Source organism: Mesoplodon bidens (assembly GCF_964165515.1).
Source record: "Mesoplodon bidens genome assembly, contig: HAP1_SCAFFOLD_97, whole genome shotgun sequence".
In the NCBI taxonomy this organism is placed as follows: Eukaryota; Metazoa; Chordata; class Mammalia; order Artiodactyla; family Ziphiidae; genus Mesoplodon; species Mesoplodon bidens.
The window spans coordinates 341,162-356,727 of NW_027672422.1; positions in this window are offsets into that span (position 1 = coordinate 341,162).

Here is a 15,566-nt window from a genome sequence, read left to right on the forward strand (position 1 = left end):
CAATGCTCAATACATTTGTAATCACCATGCTCCCAGACACTTCTGGTCACAATGTGCCTTGAACACTTTCAAGAAAAGGCCCCATGTCTTTTTCATCACAAGGCTCCACGCCCTTTTCATCACAATGCTCCACAATCTTGTCATCAGAGTGCTCCATGACCCATGTCATGACAATGCTCCATGACACCTGTCATCACAATGATCTATGCCCCTTGTTATTATAATGCTCCATGACGTTCGTTATCACAATTATCCATGGGCTCTTCATCACAATGCTCCGCGGTCTTGCCATCACAATGCTTCATGCCCTGGTCATCACAATGCTCCATGTCCCTTGTCATCACAATTCTCCACGTCCTTGTCATCACAATGCTCCATGACATTTCTCATCACAATGTTACATGCTCATGTCATCACAATTCTCCATGCACTTGTCATCGCAATCCTCCATGACCACTGTCATGGCAAGCTCCACGCGTTTGTCATTACAATGCTTCAGGACATTGTCATCAAATTTCTCAATGGCTCTTGTCATCACAGTGCTCCATTGCCTTATCATCACAATGCTCCATGAACCTTTTCATCACAATGCTCCAAGCCCTTGTCATCAAAATGCCTCAATACATTTGTCATCACAATCCGCCATGACACTTGGCATCATAATGCTCCATGCCATTGTCTTCACAATGGACCATGACGTATGTCATCACAATGCTCCCTGACACCTGTCTTTACAATACTCAATGGCCATGTCATCACAATGTTCCATGCCCTTATCCTCAAAATGTGCCATGCCCAATGTCAACACAGTAATCCATGAAATATGTGAGACCAATGTTCCATGCCCCTGTCATCACAATGCTCAATGCCCTTGGCATCACAATTCTCCCTGTGCTTGTCAGCACAATGCTCAATGACACATGGCATTACAATGTGCCATGCACTTCTCATCACAATGCTCCACAACCTTGTCATCAGTGTGCTCAATAAACTTTGTCATCACAATGCCCCATGCACTTCTCATCAAAATGCTCTCTCACCACTAATATCACAATGTTCCATCACTAGTAATCACAATACTCCCTCACACCTGTCATCACAAAGCTACATGCCCTTATCATCACAATGCTCCATGAACCCTGACATCACAATGTTCCACGGCCTTGTCATCACAAGTCTCCATGAATCTTGTCATCACAATGCACCAGTACCCATTTAATCACAATGCTCCATGCCCTTGTCATCACAAATCTCCATGACGCATGCCTTCAGAATGCTCCAAGGCTTTCTCAACACAATGCTCCATGTACTTCTCATCACAATGCTCCAAGACTAGTGTAACCAAAATGTTGTATGCCCTTTTTCATCTCAATGCTCCATGAACCCTGTCATCAAAAGGCAGCACGCCCATCATCATAATACTTCATGCTATTGTCATCACAATGAAATCAAAATGATCCATGACCTCTGTCATCACAATGCTCCAAACCCTTGCGATCACAATGTTTGATAACACTTGTCATCACAACGCCCCTTGACGCTCGTCATCACAATTATCCATGGTCTTCTCATCACAATACTCCATGAACTTTTTCATCACAATGCTCAATACACTTGTAATCACAACGCTCCCTGACAGTTGTCGTTAGTATGCTCCTTTAACCCTGTCATGACAAGGCTCCATACTTTTTTCATCACAATGGTCCATGACCTTTTCATCAAGATGCTCCAAGACACCTGTAATCACAAAGCTCCAAGCTCATATTCATCAGAATGCTCCATAAGACTTGTCATCACAAGGCTCCATCATCTTCTCATCACAATGCTCCAGGAACTTGTATTCACAATGCTCCATTCCCTTGTCATCAAAATGCTCCATGAACCCTGTCATAGCAATACTCCATGAACATTTTCAGCCGAATAATCCATGAACTTCTCATCACAATGCTCCATGAGCCCTGACAACACAATGATCAGGGATTCTTGTCGTCAAAATGCTCCATGACACTTCTCATCACAATGCTAGAAGCCCTTGTCATCACAATGCTCCATTACCTTTGCCATCACAATCCTCCATGACACTGGGCATCACAATGCTCCATGCCTTTGTCATCACAATGGACCATGACATATGTATCACAATGTTCCCTAATACCTGTTTTCACAATACTCCATGACCTTGTAATCACAAGGTTCCATGCCCTTGTAATCAAAATGTGCCATGCCCACTGTTATCAAAATAATCCCAGAAAATTGTCAGACCAAAGCTCCATGCCCATGCCATCACAATGCTCCATGCCCTGGTCATTACAATGCTCCATGACACCTGCCATCACAATGTTCCACAGCCTTGTCATCACAAGGCTCCATGACCCTTGTCATCACAATGTTCCAAGACCCCTCTAATCACTAAGCTCCATGCACCTTTTCATCTCAATACTCCATGGACCCTGTCATAACAATGCAGCATGCCCATCATCATAATGGTTCATACTATAGTCATCACAATTAAATCAAAATGCTGCATGACCTCTGTCATCAAAATGCTCCAAACACTTGTGATCACAATGTTGCAAAACATTTTTCATCACAACGCCCCTTGATGCCCGTCATCACAATTATCCATGGTCTTCTCATCACTACGATCCATGACTTTGTCATCACAATACTCAATACACTTTTCATCAAAATGCTCCCTGACACTTGTCGTCAGTATGTTCCTTGAACCCTCTCATGACAAGGCTCCAGTCATTTTTCACCACAATCATCCATGACCGTTTCATGGCAATGCTCTAAGACGACTGTCATCACAATGCTCCATTCTCTTGTCATCACAAAGCTCCATGACGCATGTCATCAGAATGCTCCATGGCCTTCTCATCCCAATGCTCCATGCCCTTGTCATCACAATGCTCCAAGAGCCCTGTTATCACAATGCACCATGCATCTATTCATCAGAATGCTCCATGAGACTTGTCATCACAAGGCTCCATGGTCCTCTCATCTCAATGCTCCAGGACCTTGTCATCACAAGGCTCCATGGTCCTCTCATCTCAATGCTCCAGGACCTTGTCATCACAATGCTCCATTCACTTGTCATCACAATGCTCCATGACCCCTGTCATCACAATACTCCATGAATATTTTCAGCACAATGCTCCATGAAATTCTCAGCACAATGCTCCGTGACCCCTGTCATCACAATGTTCCATGACCACTGTCTTCACAATGCTCCATGACCCCTGACAACACAATGATCTGGGACTATTTTCATCAAAATGCTACATGACACTTGACATCACAATGATCCATGCCCTTGTCATCCCAATATTCCATGACACGTGTAAGCACAATGCAATGTTACACATGACATCACAGTTCTCTATGACTCTTGTCATCAAAATGCTCCACCCCTTTGTCAGCAATATGTTACATGACATTATCATCACAATACAACATGTTCTTGTCATCAAAATACTCCATTACCATTATCATCACAATCCTCCATGAACCTTGGAATCATATTGCTTCATGCCCTTGTCATCACAATGCTCCATGCTCCTTGAAATCAAAATGTTCCATGACCTCTGTCATCACAATGCTCCAAACCCATATGATCACAATTCTCCATAACACTTGTCATCACAAAACGCCATGACGCTCGTCATCACAATTATCCATTGTCCTCTCATCACAACTCTACATGATCCCTGAAAACACAATTATCTGCGACTCTTGTCATCAAAATGCTCCATGACCCTTGTCATCCCAGTGATCCATGCTATTGTCATCCCAATGCTCCATGAACCATGTAATCGCAATGCTCCGTGACGCTTGTCATCCCAGTGCTCCATGACACTTGCCATCACAATTCTCCATTCCTTTGTCAGCAAAATGCTACATGACCTTGTCATCACAATGCTCCATGTGCTTGTCATCAAAATCCTCCATGAAACTTGGGATCACATTGCTTAATTCACTTGTCATTACGATGCTCCATGCTCCTTGAAATCAAAATGATCCATGACCTCTGTCACCACAATGCTCCAAACACTTGTGATCACAATGTGCCATAACACTTGTCATCACAACGCTCCATGATGCCTGTCATCACAAACTCCATGCCCTTGTCATCACAATGCTCCATGATACTTTTCATGACAATGCTCAAAACACTTGTCATCACAATGCTCCATGACACTTGTCGTCAGTATGCTCCATGAACCTGTCATGAAAAGGCTCCATTCCTTTTCATCACATAGCTCCATTCCCTTTTCATCACAATGCACCATGCTGTTGTCATCACTATACACCACAAGCTTGTCATCAGAATGCTTCATGATTCTGGCTTCACAATGTTCCATGAACTCTGTCATCACAATGCACCATGCCCATCATCATAATGCTTCATGCACACAATGCTCCATGACCACTGTCATAGCAAGCTCCATGCGCTTGTCATCACAATGCTAAATGACCATGTCATCAAATTCCCAATGGCCCTTGTCATCACAATGCCTCATGCCCTTGTCATCACAATGCTCCATGCTCCTTGAAATCAAAAGGCTCCATGACCTCTGTCATCACAATGCTACAAACACTTGTGATCACAATGTTCCATAACACTTGTCATCACAATTATCCATGGTCTTCTCATCACAATGCTCCATGACATTTGTCATCACAATGCTCAATACACTTGTTATCACATTGCTCCCTGACACTTCTCATCAGTATGCTCCGTGAACCCTGTCATGATAATGCTCCATGCCTTTTTAATCACAATGATCCATGCTTTTTTCATCACCATACTCCAAGTTCCCTATAATCACAATGTTCCATGCTTTTGTCATCACAAATCTCCATGACACATGTCAAAACAATGCTCCAAAGCCTTCACATAACAATGATCCATGCCCTAATCATCACAATGCTCCATGAACCCTGACAACACAATGTTCCATAACCCCTGTCATCAAAGTGTTCCAAGACCCTTTTCATCAAATTGCCCCATGACCTTCGCATCACAATGCTCCTTACCCTTCTCAACACAATACACTTCCCCCTTGTCATCAAAATGCTCCATGACCTTTGTCATCACAAAGCTCCATGTCTTGGCATCACAATGCTCCATGCCATTGTAATCACAATGCTCCATGAACCGTCTCTTCAAATTGCTCCATGCCCTTCTCATCACAATGCTCCATGACGCTTGTCATCACAACGGTCAATGCATTTCTCATCACAATGCTCCATGCCTTTCTCATTGCAATCCTCCATGACCCATGTATCACAGTATTCCGTGCCCTTTGACATCACAATGCTCCATGCCCACTCTCATCCCAATAAGACATGAAACTTTTCAGACCAATTCTCCCTGCCCTTGTCATCACAATGCTCCATTACCCCTGTCATAACAATGCTCCATGACCCCTGTGATCACAATGTTTCATGGTTGTGTCATCAAAAGGCTCCATGACCCTTGTTATCACAATGCTCCAAGACACCTGTAATCACAATGCTCGATGACCTCTGACCACACAATGATCCGGGACTCTTGTCATCAAAATGCTCCCTGACACTTGTCATCACAATGATCAATGCCTTTGTCATCCCAATGCTCCATGACCCCTGTAATCACAATTCTCCGTGACGCTTGTCATCACAGTGCTTCAAGAACATTGTCATCACAAAGTTCCATGCCTTTTTCTGCGAAATCCTACATGACCTTGACATCATAATGCTCCATGCGCTTCTCATCACAATCCTCCATGAACTTCGGATCACATTGCTCCATACACTTGTCATCTCAATGATCCATGCTCCTTGAAATCACAATGATCCATGACGACTGGCATCACAATGCTCCAAATACTTGTGATCACAATGATGCATAACACATGACATCACAATGCTCCATGATGCCTGTCTTCACAATACTCCATGCCCTTATCATCACAAAGCTCCATGACCCCTGACAAACCAATGCTCCAGGACTCTTGTCATCAAAATGCTCCATGACCCTTGTCATCACAACAATCCACGCCCTTGTCAGCCCAATGCTCTACGTCCACTGTAATCACAATGCTCTCTGACGCTTGTCATCTGAGTGCTCCATGACAATTGTCACCACAAAGCTCCATGCAATTATCATCAAAATGGTCCATAACCATTGTCATCACAATGTTCCATGCCTTTGTTAGCAAAATGTTCATGGAGTATTGTGATGACAGAGGTCATGGAGCATTGTGATGAAAAGGGATTGGAGCATTGTGATGACAAGGTCCTGGAGGATTGTGATGAGAAGAACATGGAGCCTTGTGATGACAAGTCCCATTGAATATTCTGATGAAAAGGGGCATGGAGCATTGTGATTAGAGGGGTCTAGGAGCATTGTGATGACCAGGGCATGCAGCATTTTGATGAGTAGGACATGGAGGATTCTGAAGACCTGCATCATGGAGCTCTGTGATGACAAGGTCATGGAGATTTGTGATTACAGGTGTCTTGGAGCATTGTGATGAAAAGGGCATGGACCATTGTGATGAAAAGGGCATGGAGACTTGTTATGACAGGGTTCAAGGAGCATACAGATGACAAGGGTCAGGGAGCATTGGGATGACAAGTGTTTTGAGCATTGTGATGACACATGTCATAGAGCATTGTGATGACAAGGGCATGGAATATTGTGATGACAGGCATCATGGAGCGTTGTGATGACAAGGGTCATGGAGCATTGTGATGACAATGTCATGGAGCATTGTGATGCAAAAGCCATGAGCTATTTCACGACAAACTTCAAGGAACTTTCTGACAAGTGTCAGCGATCATTATGATGACAAGTGTATTGAGCATTGTGATGACAAAAGTCATGGAGAATTGTGAGGAGAAGGGCATGGAATATTGTGATGACAGGCATCATGGAGCCCTGTGATCACCAGTGTTATGGAACTTTGTGATCACAACGGTTTGAGGCATTGTGATGACAGAAGTCATGGATCATTTTGATTTCAAGGAGTATAGAGCATTGTGATGACAAGGGTAGAAAACAATGTGATCCCAAGTTTCATGGAGGATTGTGGTCACAATGGGAATGGAGTATTGTGATGACAAGTGCATGGAGCATTGTGATGACAAGGTCATGTAGCATTTTGGTGACAAAGGCATGGAGTATTGGGATTACAAGTGTCATGGAGCACTGTGATGACAAGCGTCATGGAGCATTGTGATTACAGTGGTCATGGAGCATTGGGATGACAAGGGCATGGATTATTGTGATGGCAAGGGTAATGGAGCATTTTGATGAAAGGCGTCACGGAGCATTGTGATGACAGGTGTCATGGAGCATTGTGATGAGAAGGTCATGGAGCATTTGGCTGAAAATATTCATGGAGTATTGTGATGACAGGGTCATGGAACATTGTTATGACAAGGGATGGAGCCTTGTGATGACAAGTTCCTGGAGCATTGTGATGAGAAGACCTTGGAGCCTTGTGATGAGAAGTCTCATGGAGCATTCTGATGAAAAAGGTCATGGAGCATTGTGATTACAGTGGTCATGGAGCAATTTGATGAAAACGGCATGGGTCATTGTGATGAAAAATACATAGAGCCTTATCAGGAACGGGATCAAGGAACATAGTGACGAGAAGTGTCGGAGAGCATTGTGTTGACAAGTATATTGAACATTGTGGTGACAAAGTTCATGGAGCATTGTGATGAGAAAACATGGATAATTGTTATGACGAGTGTCATGGGGCTTTGTGATGACAAGTGTTATGGAACATTGTGATACAAGGGTTTGGAGCATTTTGTCGAGAGAGGTCATGGAGCATTTTGATTTCATTGTGATGACAACAGCATGAAGCATTATGATGATGGGCATGGTGCATTGTGATGACAGGGTTCATGGAAAATTGAGATGAAAAGGGTTATGGAACATTGTGATTACCTGGTACTTGGAGCATTGTGATGAGAAGGCCATGGAACTTTCTGATGACATGCGCCATGGAGCATTGTGCTGACAACGCCGTGGAACATTGTGATGGCAAGGGTCATGGAGCATTGTTATGACAGATGTCATGGAGCATTGTGATGACAAGTTTCATGGAACATTCTGATGACAAGCTTGTGAACTATTGTGATGATAATGGCATGGAGCATTGTGATGAAAAGAACATGAAGCATTGTGATGAAAAAGGCCTGGATCCGTCTCATGACACGGTTCAAGGAGCATTTTGACCATAAGTGTCATGGATCATTGTGATGACAAGTGTATTGAGCATTGTGATGACAAATGTCATGGAGCATTGTGATGACAGAGGTCATGGAGCATTTTGATTTCATTGTGATGACAATACCAGGAATCATTATGATGATTGTCATGGTGCATTGTGATGACAGTGTTCATGGAGCAGTGAGATGAAAAGGGGCATGGAGCATTGTGATTACAGGGGTCTTGGAGCATTGTGATGACAAGGGCATGGAGCATTGTGATGAGAATATCAGGGAGCATTCTGATGACATGCGTCACAGAATTGTGTGAGGACAAGGGCATGGTGCATTGTGATTACAGGGGTCTTGGAGCATTGTGTTGACAAGGGTCATGGTGCCTTGTGGTGACAAAGCCGTGGAACATTGTTATGGCATGAGTATTGGAGCATTGTTATGACAAGTGTAATGGAGCATTGTGATGACAAGGGCATCGATGTTTTTAACTAAATATTTTACGGATTATTGTGATGAGAGTGGACATGGAGCATTGTGATTAGAAGGGCATGGAACACTGATACAGGGGTCATGGAGCATTCTGATGCCAAGGGTCATGGAGCTTTGAGATGACAATAGTCATGGAGCATTTTGATAACAAGGGCGTGGTGCATTGTGATGAGAACGGCAGGGTCATTGTGATGTCTGGGTCATGGAGCAATTTGATGAAAAGGGTCATGGAACATATTGATGAGAGGTGTTATGAAACACTGTGATTTCAGGGGTCATGGAGCATTGTGATGAAAGGGGTCATGGAGCATTGTGATGATAAGGGCATTTACCATTTTGATGAAATTGTATTGGAACATTTTGATGACAGGTGTATGGGAGTATTGTGATGACTAATGATGGAACATTGTGATATCAGTGGTGAGAGAGCATTTTGATGAGAAGTGCATGGAGCATAGTGATGAAAAGTTTATGGAGCATTGTGATGACAAGGTTGTGGGTCATTGTGATGAAAAGTGCATGGTGCATTGTGATGACGTGTGTCATGGAACATTCTGATGACATGCTTGTGGAGTATTGTGATGACAATGGCATGGAACATTGTTATGAAAAGATCATGGAGCATTGTGATGAAAAAGGCTTGGAGCCTTTTCATGACAGGTTTCTAGGAGCATTCTGACGACCAAGTGTCAGGGAGCATTGTGATGACATGTGTATTGATCATTGTGAATACAAGGTCATGGAACACTGTGATGACAAGGGCATGGAATATTGTGATGACAGTCATCATGGAGCGTTGTTATGAGAAGTGTTATGAAACATTGTGATCACAAGGGTTTGGAGCATTGTGATGACAGAGGTCATGGATCATTTTGATTTCAAGGAGCATGGAGCATTGTGATGACAAGGGCATGAATCAATGTGATCTCAAGGTTCATGGAGGATTGTGATGAGAAGCACATGGAGCATTGTGATGACAAGGTCATGTAGCATTTTGATGACAATAACATGGCGAATTGTGATGACAAGGGGCATGGAGCACTGTAATGACAACTGTCACGAAGCATTGAGATTACAGGGGTCATGCAGCATTGGGATGAAAAGGGCATGATTCATTGTGATGACAAGTGTCATGGAGCATTTTGATGACAAGAGTACCGGATCATTGTGTTGTCGTGGGTCATGGAGCGTTCTGATGACAGGGGTCATGTAATATTGTGATGACAGCGGTCATGGAGCATTGTGATGAGAAGTTCATGGAGCATTTAGCTGGAAATATTCAGGGAGTATTGAGATGACAGGGGTCATGGAGCATTGTGATGACAAGGGAATGGAGCATTGTGATGACAAGTTCCTGGAGTATTGTGATGAGGAGACCATGGAGCCTTGTGATGACAAGTCTCATGGAGCACTCTGATGAAAAGGGGCAAGGAGCATTGTGATTACATGGTCCTTGAAGCATTGTGATGACAATGGAAAGGAACATTTTGATGAGGAGGCCATGGAGCATTTTGATCACATGCATCATGGAGCTTTGTGATGACAAGGGCTTGGAGGATTCTGATTACAGGGTTCCTGGAGCATTGTGAAGACAAGGGACATGAAGCCTTTTTATGACATGGCCGTGGAACATTGTGATGGCAGGGGTCATGGAGCATTGTTATGACAGGGGTAATGGAGCATTGTGATGACAAATACATGGAGAATTCATCTGAAATGTTTCATGGATTATTGTGATGATTGTGGGCATGGAACATTTTGATGACAAGGGCATGGAACACTGTGATACATGGGTCATGGAGGATTGTAATGACAAGGGCATGGATCATTGTGATGAGATGGGCATTGAGCATTGTGATGACAAGCGTCATGGAGCTTTGTGATGTCAAGGGCATGGAGCAATGTGATGAGACGGTCCATGGAGCATTCTGATGACAATGGCATGGAGCATTGTGATGCCAAGGGTCATGGAGCTTTGTGATGACAAGATCAATGAGCATTTTGATGACAAGGGCGGGGTTTATTTTGATGAGAAGTTCAGGCAGTATTTGATGAAAGTGTCATGGGGTAATTTGATGAAAAGGGTCATGGAACATCTTGATGAAAGTTGTTATGGAACATTGTAATATCAGGAGTCATTGAATATTGTGATGATATGGGCATGTAGCATTGTGATGACAGGTGTCATGGAACATTGTGATGACATGGGTGAGGGTGAATTGTGTTGACTCGTGATTGAAGATTGTGATATCAGTGGTGAGAGAGCATTTTGAAGACAAGTCCTTGTAGCATTGTGATGACAAGTTTTATGGAGCATTGTGAGGACAAGGTTGAGGAGCATTTAATGACAAGCGCATAGCACATTGTGATGACATGGGTCATGGAGCATTGTGCAGACAAGCACATGGAGCATTGTGAATGACAAGAGTCATGGAGCATTGTTCTGACAAAGGCATGGAGCACTGTGATGACAAGGTTCACAGAGCATTGCGATGAAATGTTCTGGATCATTTGTTGAAAAGTGTCACAGAGCCTTGTGATGAGGAGGGTATTGACCACTGTGATCACAAAGATCATGAAGCATTGTGTTGACTGGTGTCACGGAGCAGTGTGATGACAGTGGTCATGGAGCATTGTGATGACAAGGGGATGGAGTATTGTGATGACAAGGGTCAGGGAGTATTCTGATGACAATCTTGTGGAGTATTGTGATGACATTGGCATGGAGCACTGTAATGAAAACGGTATGGAGTATTGTGATAAAAAAGACATGGTGTCTTTTAATGACAGGGTTCAAGAAGCATTCTGACGACAAGTGTCAGGGAGCATTGTGATGACAAGTGTATTGAGCATTGTGATGACAAAGGTCATGGAGCATTGTGATGACAAGGGCATGGAGTATGGTGATGACAGGCTTCATGGAGCGTTGTGATGACATGTGTTATGGACCATTGTGATCACAAGGGTTTGGTGCATTGTGATGACAGAGGTCATGGATCATTTTGATTTCAAGGTGAATGGAGAATTTTGATGACAAGGGCATGAAGTAATGTGATCCCAATGTTCAAGGAGGATGGTGATGACAGGCACATAGAGCATTGTGAGGAAAAGTTCATGTAGCATTTTGATGAAAAAGGCATGGAACATTGTGATGACAAGTGACATGGAAAACTGTGAAGACAAGCATCACGGAGCATTGTGATTGCAGGGGTCATGGAGCATTGGAATGACAAGGGCATGGATCATTGTGTTCACAAGTGTCATGGAGCATTTTGATGAAAGTGTCCCGGATCATTGTGTTGTCAGTGGTCATGGAGAATTGTGATGACAGGGGTCATGGAGCTTTGTGATGAGAAGGTCATGGATCTTTGGGCTGAAAATGTTCATGGAGTATTGTGATGACAGGCGTCATGGAGCATTGTGATGACAAGGGAATGGAGCATTGTGATGAGAAGGTCATGGAGCATTTTGAAGGGAAGACCATGGAGCCTTCTGTTGACAATTCTCATGGAGCATTCTGATGAAATGTGGCATGGAGCATTGTGATTACTGGGGTTTTGGAGCATTGAGAAGATAAGAGCATGGAACATTGTGATGACAATAGTCCCGGATCATTGTGTTCTCAGGAGTCAAGGAGCATTGTGATGACAGTGGTCATGGAACATTGTGCTGACATGGGTCATGGAGCATTGTGATGAAAATGTCATAGAGTATTGGGCTGAAAATATTCATGGAGTATTGTGATGACAAGCGTCATGGAACATTGAGATGACAAGGGAATGGAGCATTGTGATGACAATGTCCTGGAGCATTGTGAGAAGAAGACCATGGAGCCTTGTGATGACAAGTCTCATGGAGAATTCTGATGAAAAGGGGCATGGAGCATTGTGATTACAGGGCTCTTGGAGTATTGTGATGACAAGGGCATGGAGTACTGTGATGAGAAGGCCATGGAGAATTCTGATGATATGCGTCATGGAGCTTTGTGATGACAAGGACAGGGAGCATTGTGATTACAGTGGTCTTGGAGAATTGTGATGAAAAGGGCATGGATCATTTTGATGAAATAGGACTGGAGTCTTGTCATGACAGTGTTCAAGGAGCATACGGACAACAAGAATGAGGTAGTATTGTGATGACAATTGTATTGAGCATTGTCATGACAAAGGTCATGGAGCATTGTGATGAGAAGACCATGGATAATTGTGATGACGAGCATCATGGGGCGTTGTGATGACAAGTGTTATGGAATATTGTGATCACAAGGGTTTGGAGTAATGTGAAGACAGTGGTCCTGCAGCATTTTGATTTCATTGTGATGACAATAGCATGAAGCATTATGATGATGGTCATGGTGCATTGTGATGACAGGGTTCATGGAGCATTGAGATGAAAAGGGGCATGGAGCATTGTGATTACAAGGGTCTTGGTGTAATGTGATGACAAGGGGATGGAGCATTGTTGTGAGAAGTCCATGGAGCATTCGGATGACATGCATCATGGAGCTTTGTAATGACAATAGCATGGAGCATTGTGATTACAGTGGTATTGGAGCATTGTGATGACAAGTGTCATGGAGCCTTGTTATGACAAGGCCGTGGAACATTGTGAATATATGGGTCATGGAGCATTGTTATGACAGGGATAATGTAGCATTGTGATGACAAGAGCAAGCAGCATTGGTCTGAAACATTTCATGGATTATTGTGATGAGAGTGGGAATGGAGCATTGTGATGAAAAGGGCACAGAACACTGTGATACATGGGTCATGGAGGATTGTAATGAAAAGTTCATGGAGCATTGTGATGCCAATTGTCTTGGAGCTTTGTGATGACAAAGTCATGGAGCATATTTATGACAAGTGCATTGTGCCTTGTGATGAGAAAGGCAGGGATCATTGTGATGACAGGGTCGTGAAGCACCTTGATGAAAAAGGTCCTGTAACATTTCGATGACAGTGGTTATGGAATACTTTGATGTCAGTGGTCATGGTGTTTGTGATGAAAAGGGTCATGGAGCATTTGATGACAAGGTTTATGGAATATTGTAATGTCAGGCGTCATGGAGCATTGTGATGATAAGGGCATGTAGCATTGTGATGACAGGTGTTGTGGAACATTGTGATGACAGGGATGAGGGAGTTTTGTGATGACTATTGATAGAAGATTGTGAAATCAGTGGTGAGAGAGCATTTTGATGAGAAGTGCATGGAGCATTTTGATGACAATGTTGTGGAGCATTGTGAGGACAAGGTTGTGGAGCATTGTGATGACAAGTGCATGGCTCATTGTGATGATATAGGTCATGGAGCCATGTGCTGACAAGTGCATTTAGCATTGTGATGAAAGGGTCATGGAGCATTGTGCTGACAAAGGCATGGAGCATTGTGATGACAAGGGTTACAGAGCATTGTGATGAAAAGTTCATGGAGCATTGTGGGGACAAATGTCACAGAGCCTTGTGATGATGAGGGCATGGACCACTGTGATGACAAAGGTCATGAAACATTGTGTTGACTTGAGTCAAGGAGCATTGTAATGACAGGGGTCATGGAGCATTGTGATGACAAGTGCATGGGGCATTGTGATGAGAAGGCCATAGAGAATTCTGATGACAAGTGTCATGGAGCTTAGTGATGTCAAGTCCATGGAGCATTGTGATTACAGGGGTCTTGGAACATTGTGATGACAAGGGTCATGGAGACTTGTGATGACAATACCATGGAACATTGTGATGGCAGGAGTTATGGAAGATTGTTATGACAGGGGAAATGGAGCATTGTGATGACAAGGGCTCAGAAAACTGTGATACATGGTTCATGTGGGAGTGTAATGACAATGGCATGGAGCATTGTGATGAGAAGGGCATCGAGCATTGTGATGACAAGTGTCATTGAGCTTTGAGGTGACAAGGGCATGGAGCAATGTGATTAGAGTGTTCGTGGAGCATTGTGATGACAATGGCATGGAGCATTGTGATGCCAAGGGTCTTGGAGCTTTTTGATGACAAAGGTCATGGAGCATTTTGATGAGAAGTTTGTTGTACATTTTGATGACAGGGGTTATTGAACATTGTGATGTCAGGGGTCATGAAGCGTTGTGATGATAAAGGCATGTAGCATTGTGATGACAGATGTTATGGAACATTGTGATGACAGGGATGAGGGAGTATTGTGATGACTACTGATAGAACATTGTGATATCAATGGTGACAGAACATTTTGATGACAAGATTTACGGAGCATTGTGATGACAATGTTTATGAAGCATTGCAAAGACAAGGTTGTGGAGCATTGTGATGACAAGTGTATGGCTCATTGTGATGACATGGCTCATGGAGCATTGTGTTGACAATGGCATCGAGCATTGTGAGGACAAGGGTCACAGAGCATTGTGATGAAAAGTTCATGGAGCATTGTGGTTACAAAGGTCATAGAACCTTGTGATGACGAGGGCATGGACCATTGTGATGACAAAGGTCATGAAGCATTGTGTTGACTGGTGTCACGGATCATTGTGATGTCAGGGTTCGTGGAGCACTGTGATGACAAGGGCAGGGAGCATTGTTATGACATGGGCCTGGAGCATGGTTCTCACAAGTTTCATGGATTATTGTGATGACATTGGGCATGGTGCATTGTGATGACAAGGTCATGGAATATTATGAAGACAGGTGTCAGGGAGCATTGTGATGACATATGTAATGGTTCATTGTGATGACAATGGCATGGAACATTGTGATGCCTAATGTCATGGAGGATTGTGATGATAAAGGTAATGCAGCATTGTGATGACAAGGGCTTGGAACATTGTGATGACAAGGGTCATGGAGTATAGTGATGACAAGT